Source organism: Echinops telfairi, unplaced genomic scaffold, assembly GCF_000313985.2.
Source record: "Echinops telfairi isolate 266 unplaced genomic scaffold, ASM31398v2 ScPeMD7_7468;HRSCAF=8506_0, whole genome shotgun sequence".
In the NCBI taxonomy this organism is placed as follows: Eukaryota; Metazoa; Chordata; class Mammalia; order Afrosoricida; family Tenrecidae; genus Echinops; species Echinops telfairi.
This window is the reverse complement of record NW_022111369.1, coordinates 95,100,582-95,111,214: the sequence shown is the minus strand read 5'-3', so window position 1 is coordinate 95,111,214 and position 10,633 is coordinate 95,100,582.

Sequence of the window (10,633 nt, the reverse complement as noted above, 5' to 3'; positions counted from 1 at the left end):
GAACTGTCTAAGGCAGCTGTACTCTGGTCCGCCCATCACAAAGCAAGAGACCTGAGAACTCGAAAGGCAAGGTTCACCGAGTCATTTATCCCTCCGCCCTTCAATTAACTTCACATGTGTTTATGGGCCAGGTTGGCACAATAAACTAACTACCTCACTTATGAACAACCAAATAAAACACTGCCTGGTCTGCACCATCCTCACAATTGTTATATTTGAACTCGTTTTTGCAGCCACTTTGTCATCCTGTCTCATCTAGGATCTTCCTCTTTGCTGCTCCTCCACTTTACCAAGTATGATGTCTCTCCCAGGGATTTCTCCCTCCTGATAACATGTCCAAAGGAAGTGAAATGACATCTCCTCATCCTAGATTCTCAGCAGCATTCTCAGGAGCATACTTCTCCAAAGGCAGATTTGTTTGTTCTTTTGGCAGTCCACGGGACTTTCAATATTCGTTGCCAGCACCGTCATTCAAATGCATCCATCCTTTTCCTGTCTCCCCTTTGCATTGTTCAGCATCCGCATGTCTATAAGGCAATTGAAAGGACCATGACTGGTGTCCGTGGCCTCTGAGTCCTCAGAGTGACATTTTTGCTCTTTAACACTAAAAAGTTCTTGTGTGGCCAATTTACGAAATGCAGTATGTCGTTTGGTTTCTTGACTCCTGCTTCCAGGACTGTTGATAGTGGAGCCAAGTAAAATGAAATCCTTGACAACTTCCATTTTTGTGCTTTTATCATGATGTTGTCTATTGGCCCAGTTGTTAGGTTTTTTGCTTTCTTTACATTGAGTTGTAACCCACACTGTAGGTTGCAGTTTTTGAACTTTGTTATTAAGTTCTTCAAGGCCTTGTCACTTTCAGTAACAAAGCTGTGTTATCTGTATAGCACAGGTTGTAGCTGAGCCTTCCTTTAAGCAGTGAATTTTTCTTCGTGTGGTCCAGATTCTCAGATTATATGCTCAGCACACAAGTTGAATAAGTATTATGAATGGCTACACCCCTATCGTACACCTTTTCTGACTTCAAACCCCTCAATGTCCCATTGTTCTGTTGGTCTAGGTACAGGTGCCACAGGAACACAATTAAATGTTCTGGAATTCCTTTTCTTTGAAACATTATCCAACATGTATAACTCTCCTTGTACATTTGAATCACAGGTGTATTAAATGGTTTTCCTAATACGGATGTATTTCCTACTGCTTCCTAGTGCTGCCTCGCATGGATGTATCCCACTACTGTCAGTGTTGTACTTCAGAATAGATCTTGAAATGTTCTTTTTGATGACGGGTGTTACTCCATTATTCTTTTGGCTGTCATTTCTGGCCCAGGAAAACATATGCCCGTCCCATTAGAAACAGCCGATACCTGGTCCCTATCCTTCATGCCTAAGTTATCAAGCTCCATGTCCCTTTTCATTTGTGATGGCTATCAATTTTGCTAGAGTCATGCTTCATCCATTCTACACTCAGATTATTAACCATGTTACAGCTGTTTCTGCCCATGTGGAATCATGCCACATCAGCAAATGAAGGTGCATGACGTTTTACTTCTTCTATACCATTAAGGGCCATTCAACTTTGAGGCATCAGCCAGGCTCCAGTCGTATTTTGAGTGGCTTCCAACCTGAGAAGCACATATTCTAACACGATATAAGGAATGTTTCTCCTTGTTTCATCCGGTTTTTATTAACCTTTCTTTGTTTTCCTTTTTTCTTCCAGACGTAAATTGCCAGGTTTTCCTTCCTAGCCTCAGTTTGGAAGCTCCAAACCGGGCGACTCTACTGGCATTTGAAACACCAGTGACAAGACTTCCAGGATCTCCGTGACATGCATGCTACCAGTGTGACAAACTCATAAGAGTGACAGTGATTGTTTGAAACCAACAGCTACTCCCTGGGAGAAAGATGGAGCTTCCTACTCGCATAAAGACTTACAGCCTCAGAAATGCACAGGGGGAGTTCCACCCTGCCCCCTAGGCTCTCTCTGAGATGGAATGGACTCGATGTCGGGCCGTGAGTTGTCTATGATATATTACTTGGGACATGTTATCAGGAGAGTCCAGCCCACTTTCATGGAGCCCCTTTTGAGTCATAGTGTCCTTTCTAGGGGTTCTGAGGCTGTCCATCTTCCTGGAAGCTGATAGCCTCAACTTCTCCCATGGATCAGCTGGTGGGTTGGAACCACAGTCTTGAAGTTGGCAGTCCAAAGCTTACTGGATAGCACCCCCAGAGCCCCTGGAAAAGGAGCTACTGATAAAGTAGCGGATCGGCCCCAAAGAAGAAGACCCTGAATGAGACTGGCAGACACAGTGGCTGCAACAATGAGCTCAAGCATAACTACAGTGTGGTGCAGAACCAGGCGGGGTTTTCCCGGGCTTCCAGGAGGATGCTAAGAGTCAGAACCCCCTGGACATAACAAGACACGCACACCTGCATTTATCACATAGTAATTACTCTAGGGTTCAATTGGATTCTGGAGGGTCTTGGGAGTTCATGGGTGGGGAGGGGCTGTTACTGCTAGCGACATCACCATGGCCACAGAAGGATCGCTCCGAGGAGTCATTGCTCTGGAAGGGGAGCCTTGCTCTTGCAACACTATGCCCTGACTTACTGGCTTCTCCCTTTGGGTGCGGGGCGGCTTCATCAGTAAAATGCAACACAGCAAAACACACCAGCTCACTGCCATGGAGTCCATGCTGACTCGTGGAGATGTCAGAGGACAGGTGAGAACCGCCCTGTGAGTTTCTGAGACTGTACCTCTTTACGGGACTCAAAAACCCCGTGTTTTTCCCTGAATCTGTAAAGGCGCATTAATTCACAGCATGCCCACGGACTGAAGCACAAGTGGCATTTACAAATGACCAGCAATGGGTATGCAGATGGAACATGGACTAAGATAAAAACAGCTTGGCTCCACATTGGGGCTGCCTTGCCCAAAATTTTTGGAAATATTAATCCTCCCAGAACATTTAGGAGCATGCCTAGGGTAACATTCTTGAGGAAGTTATTAATTATCTCTTGCTAACAAGATCAACTTTCTGCAGTCTCTCACTGCAGGGACAGAAAAATATTGTGACTCGCTTCGTTGAATGAAACAGGGTGGCAGGATACATGAGCGCATGTGTGTTACTACTAATAAAGACACGTGGTATAGTTCCTCTCAGTGCCTAAGGGATCAGATGAACAGAGAGCAGACAGGGTAGTAAGAGAAAAATGTGTGTACTGAGATACAACAGGATAAACTTTCTTCTATCACATGTTGTTAGTTAATATTTATTAGACACCCACTGTGCATAGCATGACTCTTATCAGGGACAAGGATAATTATAAATTACTACCTGTCAACCACACGCACAGTAACTTCATTATGTGACAAGGCAGCACTCTTATTAAGTCTTGGGAATCTATTAAAAGTCTCATTTCAAAACAGTGAACTGAGAGGTACAAATCTACGAATTGCAGGTCCCTGGTATTAACCCAAAGACCCAGCCTTGGAGGGGTAAAAAAAAAAATCATATGAAGAAACAATTAATTTCTGCCAAGGAAAATGTAGGGACATCCGTTAGCAGATGCCCACATGCCTCTGGCTGTGTGGTGGCAGAGATGGGGCAAATATCTCATTCACAGGCAGCAAATAAATGAATGAATACAAGTTTATAGACTAGATTTTAGGTCAAGCCAAGTCCAGAAACTTTCCTTTCTTGCCAGGTTCTCATCAAGGGCTGAAGTTCCCCCCACCCACCCCCCACTCCTCTGATCAGTGGATTTGATCAGAATCAGGATTGCTTCCTCCACCCCTGAATCCCATGTAACTGACTCTCCTGTAGTCATTAGCTTAATCTGCATCGTGAATGCAGTCATTTGTTTCTAAAGATGACAGTAACAAAGACTTTGTAATGTGACTTGTCCCACCTCCCAGAAAGTAATGGAGAGGCCTTCCTCTCCTTGAATACAGGAAGGCTTTTGGAATTTGCTTTGACCAAAGGATAGGATCCAGAGATGTTCTGGCACCTTCTGTGCCTAGGCCTTGAGAGGCCTGGAAGGGTCGACTAACTCGGTGGTGTCATGGTCACTAGGAGTTGGAGTGCACTGGATGGCAATGAGTTTGGTTTGGGATTCACAAGGCCACAACAAAAAATCGAAGAACCCAATTAAAAAATGGGCAAAAGACTTGAATAAATATTCCTCCAAAGAAGACACACCCATGCCAATCAGAAAATTCTCAACAAATGCTAATATCATTAGTCATCAAACCTAACCTACTACCATCAAGCCAATTCCAAAGGAACTCACTGCCAGAGAGTCAATGTCAACTCATAGCGACCCTATAGGACACAATAGAAATGCCCCTCTGATTTTCTGAGACTGTAACTGCTTACTGAAGGAGAAAGACCCTGTCTTTCTCTCTCGGAGCAGTTGGTGGTTTAGAACTGATGACCTTTCAAGTGGTAACCCAATGCGTAACCACTATGCCACCAGGCTCCCAGATTCTAACTCTTTGCAACCCTAATAGAGAGTTTCTGAGGCTATGACCCTTTGGGATTAGATAACCTCAACTTTCTCCCTTGAATGTATTTGAACTGCTGACCATCGGGGCTTCCGCACTAGGCATTAGGAGGCACACATCAAAATCACAGTCAGAATCCACCTCACACCCACTAGGGTGACTATTACAAGAGACGGGACTGTAACAAGTGTTGGTGAGGATATGGAAAAACTGGGACATTCTTCCACGGCTGGTGGGAATGTAAAATGACAGAGTTGCCATGGAAAAAGACTGGTGATCCTTGAAAAAGTTTCATTGGGAGTTTCCATGCAACCCAGCCATTTCACCCCTAGGAATCAACCCCAATGACTTCAAATTAGTGACTCAAACGGACATCTATACACCAACGTGCATAGCAGCATTCTCCACAAGGGCCCCAAAGGTGGAAACAATCCAAGTGTTCATCCTCAGACAACTGGATGAGCCAAATGTGATCCAAACACACCATGGAGTATATAGGCAGACATAGAGACATGGCATGGTGTTCTGAGACATACTACTACATGGATACATTTTGGAATCGTTACGCTGAGTGAAATAAGAGACACAAAAGGACAATAGGCAGATGCATAGACAATCAGGAGGAAGGGAAAGTTAGACACGATTGCTTAAAGAAGACAGTAAGTTTTGAGGTTGCTATGGTATTGTTGTTTTTGTTGTTGCCGTTAGGTGTGGTCACATTGGTTCTGACTCCAACAACCCGATGTTCTGTTTGAGTCCGTTGTTGTAGTCACTGTAGCAATCCTTCTTCTTGATGGTCGTCCTCTGTTTTGCTGACTCTCCACTTCATTAAGCATCATGTCCTCTTCCAAGTCCTAGTCTCTCTCGATAATGTGTCCAAAGGACGTGAGATCAAGTTACACCATTTCTTCCCAAACAGCTTGTCTGTTCTTCGGGCAGTCCACGGTATTCGGGAAATACCTAGCGGCACCGGTGCACGCCAGGGTGAACGTACTTCATAGTACTGAAATGTTCGCTTACACATGGTTAACACATCCATGTTTCTTCTTACATATATTTTGCCACAATTTGAAAAAGAATGTAGTGCCACCATGTAAGGATGCTGAAGTTAACCACCTTTAAGTTGAAAAGTTAACTGGAGAAAGAGTCCCAGCCAACAGCTACTACCAGACACATGGGCGAGGCTGTGTGAGGTCCTTTAGACCTGTTGGACTGCCAGATAGCATTAGCTGTATAAATGACTCCCAAAGAGTCCAGCAGAAGAACCACCCTGCTGAGCCCAGTCCAAATGGCTACCTCTCAGAACTGTGTGCAAATCAAATAGTTCCAGTTTTAAGCCACAAAGTTTTGGAATAGTTTGTTCCTAGACAACGAAAAATGTAATCAGGACTTTAAAAATCTCTTTTTTTTTAAGAAAAGAGTGGTTCCACTCTGTTGACATGGTTTGGTGCTGTCCAGTCAGTTTGGACCCTACGCCCAACTGAAGGACACACTGCCTGCTCCTGCGCCATGCTCACAATTGTTTCCATGTCTGAGCCCATTGATGCAGCCACTGTACCAAGCCATCTGATTGAGGACCCTAATCTTCACTGCCCCTCCACTTTACTAAGCTTGATGGCCTTCTACAGGCATTGGTCTCTACTGACAACATGTCCTTAGTATGTAAGATGAAGATTCCACTTTAGCTCCTTATAAGGAACAGCAGCCCCCAGGACTGTGTTAACTCAGGAAGCAAAGGAATTCCTTTTCATTTGTACCCCATCATTTCTCAAACCAATTCAACCTCCACCTGACCTATTCAACCTTTCCTTGCCAAGGGAATAATCAAAATGGAATGTTTGGAAATGCCCGTTTAATGGTTGACTGATAATTTGTTAAAAGTGTGGGGGTTTAAAGGCAGCCCCAGGTATGCTCATCCTCCGACTGACTGATGAATCACCAGTCCTGCCACTCGGGGGCCAAACTCTGGGGCCTCTGATGCCTGGGTCCCTGGGAATGAAGCCCTGAGCACATTGTGCCCACCCTAGAGAGGGGACTGCAGGCACCTGCATCTTCAGGGTGGGGGAGTGACTGAGCAGAGCCTGAAGTGAGTCTGAGAAATGCACAGGGCAGTTCTACTCTGTCCTGTAGGGTCACGGCGAGTCATGATTGACTTGGTAACAGTGAGTTTCTCAACTTGGGCAGGAATATGGGGCCCTGGGCTGTGTATTGGTGGCTTGGGCATCCCAGCCCAGGCATCGGTGGAAGGGTTTTAGCATGGCTTTTACAGAGCATGTCTGCTGGTCCTTCAGGAATGACAGCTCATCTTACAATGGAGTGCCCCAGAGAGCACTCCAACAGGAGTCACCCGGAGCTCCCCAAAAGAGCAATGGTGTCATTGACCCTGGAGCCAGACAGATCTGGAGAAGCCCCAACTCTGCTGTCATTGGTTCGAAAGTCCAAACCCAGACCAGTCATCATTGAGTAGATTCCTACTCATGGTGATGCCAGAGGAGTCCGAATAGATCTGTGCTCCATAGGGTTTTTAATGGCTGGGTTTTTCAGACGTAGATCACCACATCTTTCTTCTTAGGCACATCTGGGCAGACTCACCTTCCAAATGTTAGTTCCCAAGAGAGCACATTCACTGTTTTTACCACCCAGAGACTCTCAGGTTATAATATTACCAAATATGGGAGGTCTGGTTGTGTAGTGGTTACTCACTGGGCTATGATCTGCACGGCCAGCAGTTCAAAACCTCCAGACCATAACTCTTTATGGGAGATGACAGCCCTTATCAATCTCCCAAAGAGCAGCTAAGAACACTTTGTTCTAACAAATCGGTCTTCTGAGATGCTCACCCTCTCAACATAAACGCTGAAGATAAAATAGGTGCATAAGCAAATGTGGGGAAGATGGTGGATGGTGCCGGGCTATAAAAAGATATCGTGTCTGGGGTCTTGTCTTAAAGGCTTGAAGTTAAACACGTGGCCATTCATCAGAGAAGCAACAAGCCCACATGGAAGAAGCACACCGCTGGTGTGATCACAAGGAGACATTGAGATTGGGTAATAGGTATCAGAAGACACATAACAAACAAACAAACAAAGACATATTGTTGAGAACAAGGGAGGGGGGGCGGAGCAGAGACCCAAAGTCCACTGTAGACAGTGGAACAATCCCCCACAGAGGGGCCACAGGGAAGGGATGTGTCAACCAGAGTATAGTAAAGAATCCATGAAATGCACAATATTCCTCTGGCTCCTTGAGGCTTCCTTACCCCCCACTATCATGACCCCAGAGCTGCTTCTCAATTCAGACTAGACTGGAGCATGTACACAGGTATACAAAAGAGATGGGAGCTCATGACACATGGAATCCAGGAACAGGAGTGGGAATAGCAATACCAGAAGGGCAGAGAGAATGTGGGGGCGGGGAGGAAGGGAGAAATGGGGAACCGATCATAATGATTGGCACATAACCATACACCCCTCTCCAGGGGAAAGAACAGAAAACATGGGGGAAGGGAGACAGCGGCTGGTGTAAGATATGAAAATAATAATAATTTATAATCTACTAAGGGGGTATGAGGGTGAGGGTGGGAGGGGAAAAATGAGGAGCCGATACCAAGGGCTCAATAGAAATGAATGAAGGCAACATATGCACAAACATGCCTGATGCAATCAATGTGTGGATTGTAACAAGAGTTGTAAGAGTGCCCAATAAAATGATCTTTTAATAATAATAATAATAAAGTTACGGTCTCGGGAACTCACAGGGGCAGCTCTATCCTGTCCTATAAAGTGGCTGTGAGCTTCGTTTGGGTTGGTTTAATCAATACCAGGCACCTCACCTGGACAGCGCCTCGACTGACCCCACCAGCTCACTTTGCAGATGAGAGCCTGAAGCTCAGAGAGGTCACAAGAGACCACGAGGATTGCCATCCAGGTGGCCTGCCTCCCACTCCCCAAGCCCACGTGCCGAGCCACCACACGGATAAGAGCATGCAGGGAACATGGCAGCCCATGTTCAACTCCTCTCCCAAATGAAGCCGACCAGCAGGCCAGATGTCTCCGCTCTGTTAGATGTCATTAAGGATACAGCAAAAAGCAGGATGGGGACCTGGCCCTGAAGGTGTTGACAGTCTGGTTAACAGAAGACACCCACTTGGGGATAATTATGAGTGACATCACCCCGTTCCCCAGGAGGGTGGCAAGTTTAACTTCACCTGCAGGGAAAGCATGGGCACTGAGGACTTCCCTGTTTTTAATGAGTTGGCATTTTGCCCTCCCGACACATCAGCAGGTGAGGAGAGTGTTTTATTAGCAGAAGTCTTTGGGCATCATGAGCAAACTGTTAAGGGCAGGGAGTTGGAATCTTGCTTAAAATTTGAGGCAGCAGGTACAAATGGTAGCTAATCACGACCCTAGGCAAATCACTAATTAATTCCATCCCCGTTTCCTCCTCACCTTCTCCTGCTTCCATGTCTGCATGGCTACCTGAGTCTCAGGGGTGGGCGGAGGGGAGGGCTGGTCAGCTAGGAGTGCTGTCCTGTTTGGCAACAGAAAGCTGGGTGTGTTCACCGCCTTATTATGACAGGGCATCAAGAAATGGCTTCAACATTAATCTCACGGAACAAGAATGAGCTCTGTGTCCTGGAACCAGAATATAAAGACTATAAAGGAAGGCCCACACCCTGGTATGAGCGGCCCACTGCCTTCTGGCTCTTGTCTGTTCAGAGCAAACAAGGGGACCTAGATAGCCCTGTGTGTTCACAGGGCAGGTGAGGCCAGAGGTGTCATTGGTAAGGTGGGTCTGAGTGCAAGGCATGCTGGGGCATGGCAGCTTCATGCTGCTGTGGGGAGCAGGATGGGGGAGCTGTGACTGGGAGGAGCCCACCTCGGAGGCCAGTGGGGTGGAGGCAGGGTGGGCGGGTGGAGGATGGAGGGGACTCAACTGGCTGCAGCAGCTCCAATAAACAGGCTCCTGGATGGAGGTCCCAACGTGGCACAAATGGTTTGTGTTTGAATACTACTGACTTCCAGGTTGGAGGCTCAAACTCACTCGCAGTACCACGAAAGAAAGGCCTGGCAAAAGAAAGTCTTTTATAACTTTTCCAGCTATGATACATTTACTGAGCAGTTCTACCCTGAAACATACAGGCTACCAGAGTCAGAATCAACTTGTGGCCAATAGGTTTGGGTTTGGATGGCTAACCCCAGACAGGGGTTTTCCCAGCTGAAGTGTGAGCAGCTTAAAGATAGGTATGTTTTTACTCCACTCCTCTCCAGTGCTCAGCACCATACCTGGCAACAAGCTGGTGCCCAGGAATGAATGAATGAATGAATGAAGGAATGAATGACCAAGTGTCTCAGTCAAATCTGATGCTATGGGCTATTTGTCCAAACACCCAAGTACAAAATCAAAGCCGCACCTCTTTCTACCTGTGTGGTCTTTGATGAGTTCCTTTGGGCCTCAGTTTCCTCTTCTCTAAAATGGGTACAATAGCAATGTGCACCTCACTTGTGGAAAGCAGGAAGACTTGAAGCACTTGCTGATGAAGATCAAGGGTTGTAACTTTCAGTGTGGATGACAACTCAGTGTGAAGAAGACCCAAAGACTCACACCTGGACCAATAGGGAACATCATCATAATAAAGAGAGAAAAGGTTGAAGTGTCAAGGAATTTGTCTTGTTTGAATCCACAATCAATCCTCATGGAAGCAGCATTCAAGAGATCAAAAGATGCACTTCCTTAGGTAAAATTGCTTCACAAGATCTCTTTAGAGCAGTGGTTCTCAACCTTCCTTATGCTACGACCCTTTCATACAGTTCCTCATGTTGTGGTGACCCCCCAACCATAAAATTATTTTTGTTTCTACTTCATAACTGTAATTTTGCTACTATTATAAACCAGGTGACCCCTGTCAAAGGGCCATTTGATCCCCCAAAAGGGTCGTGAGCCACAGGTTGAGAACCAATGCTTTAGAGTATTGAAAAGCACGGATGTTACTTTGAGGACTAAGACGCACCTGACCAAACCATGATATTTTCATTTGGCTCCTGTGCATGTGAAAGTTGGACATTGCCACAGAGAGAACCACATGGCCGGCCCCACTATGAGACATGACGCCCCTCACTGACCCATA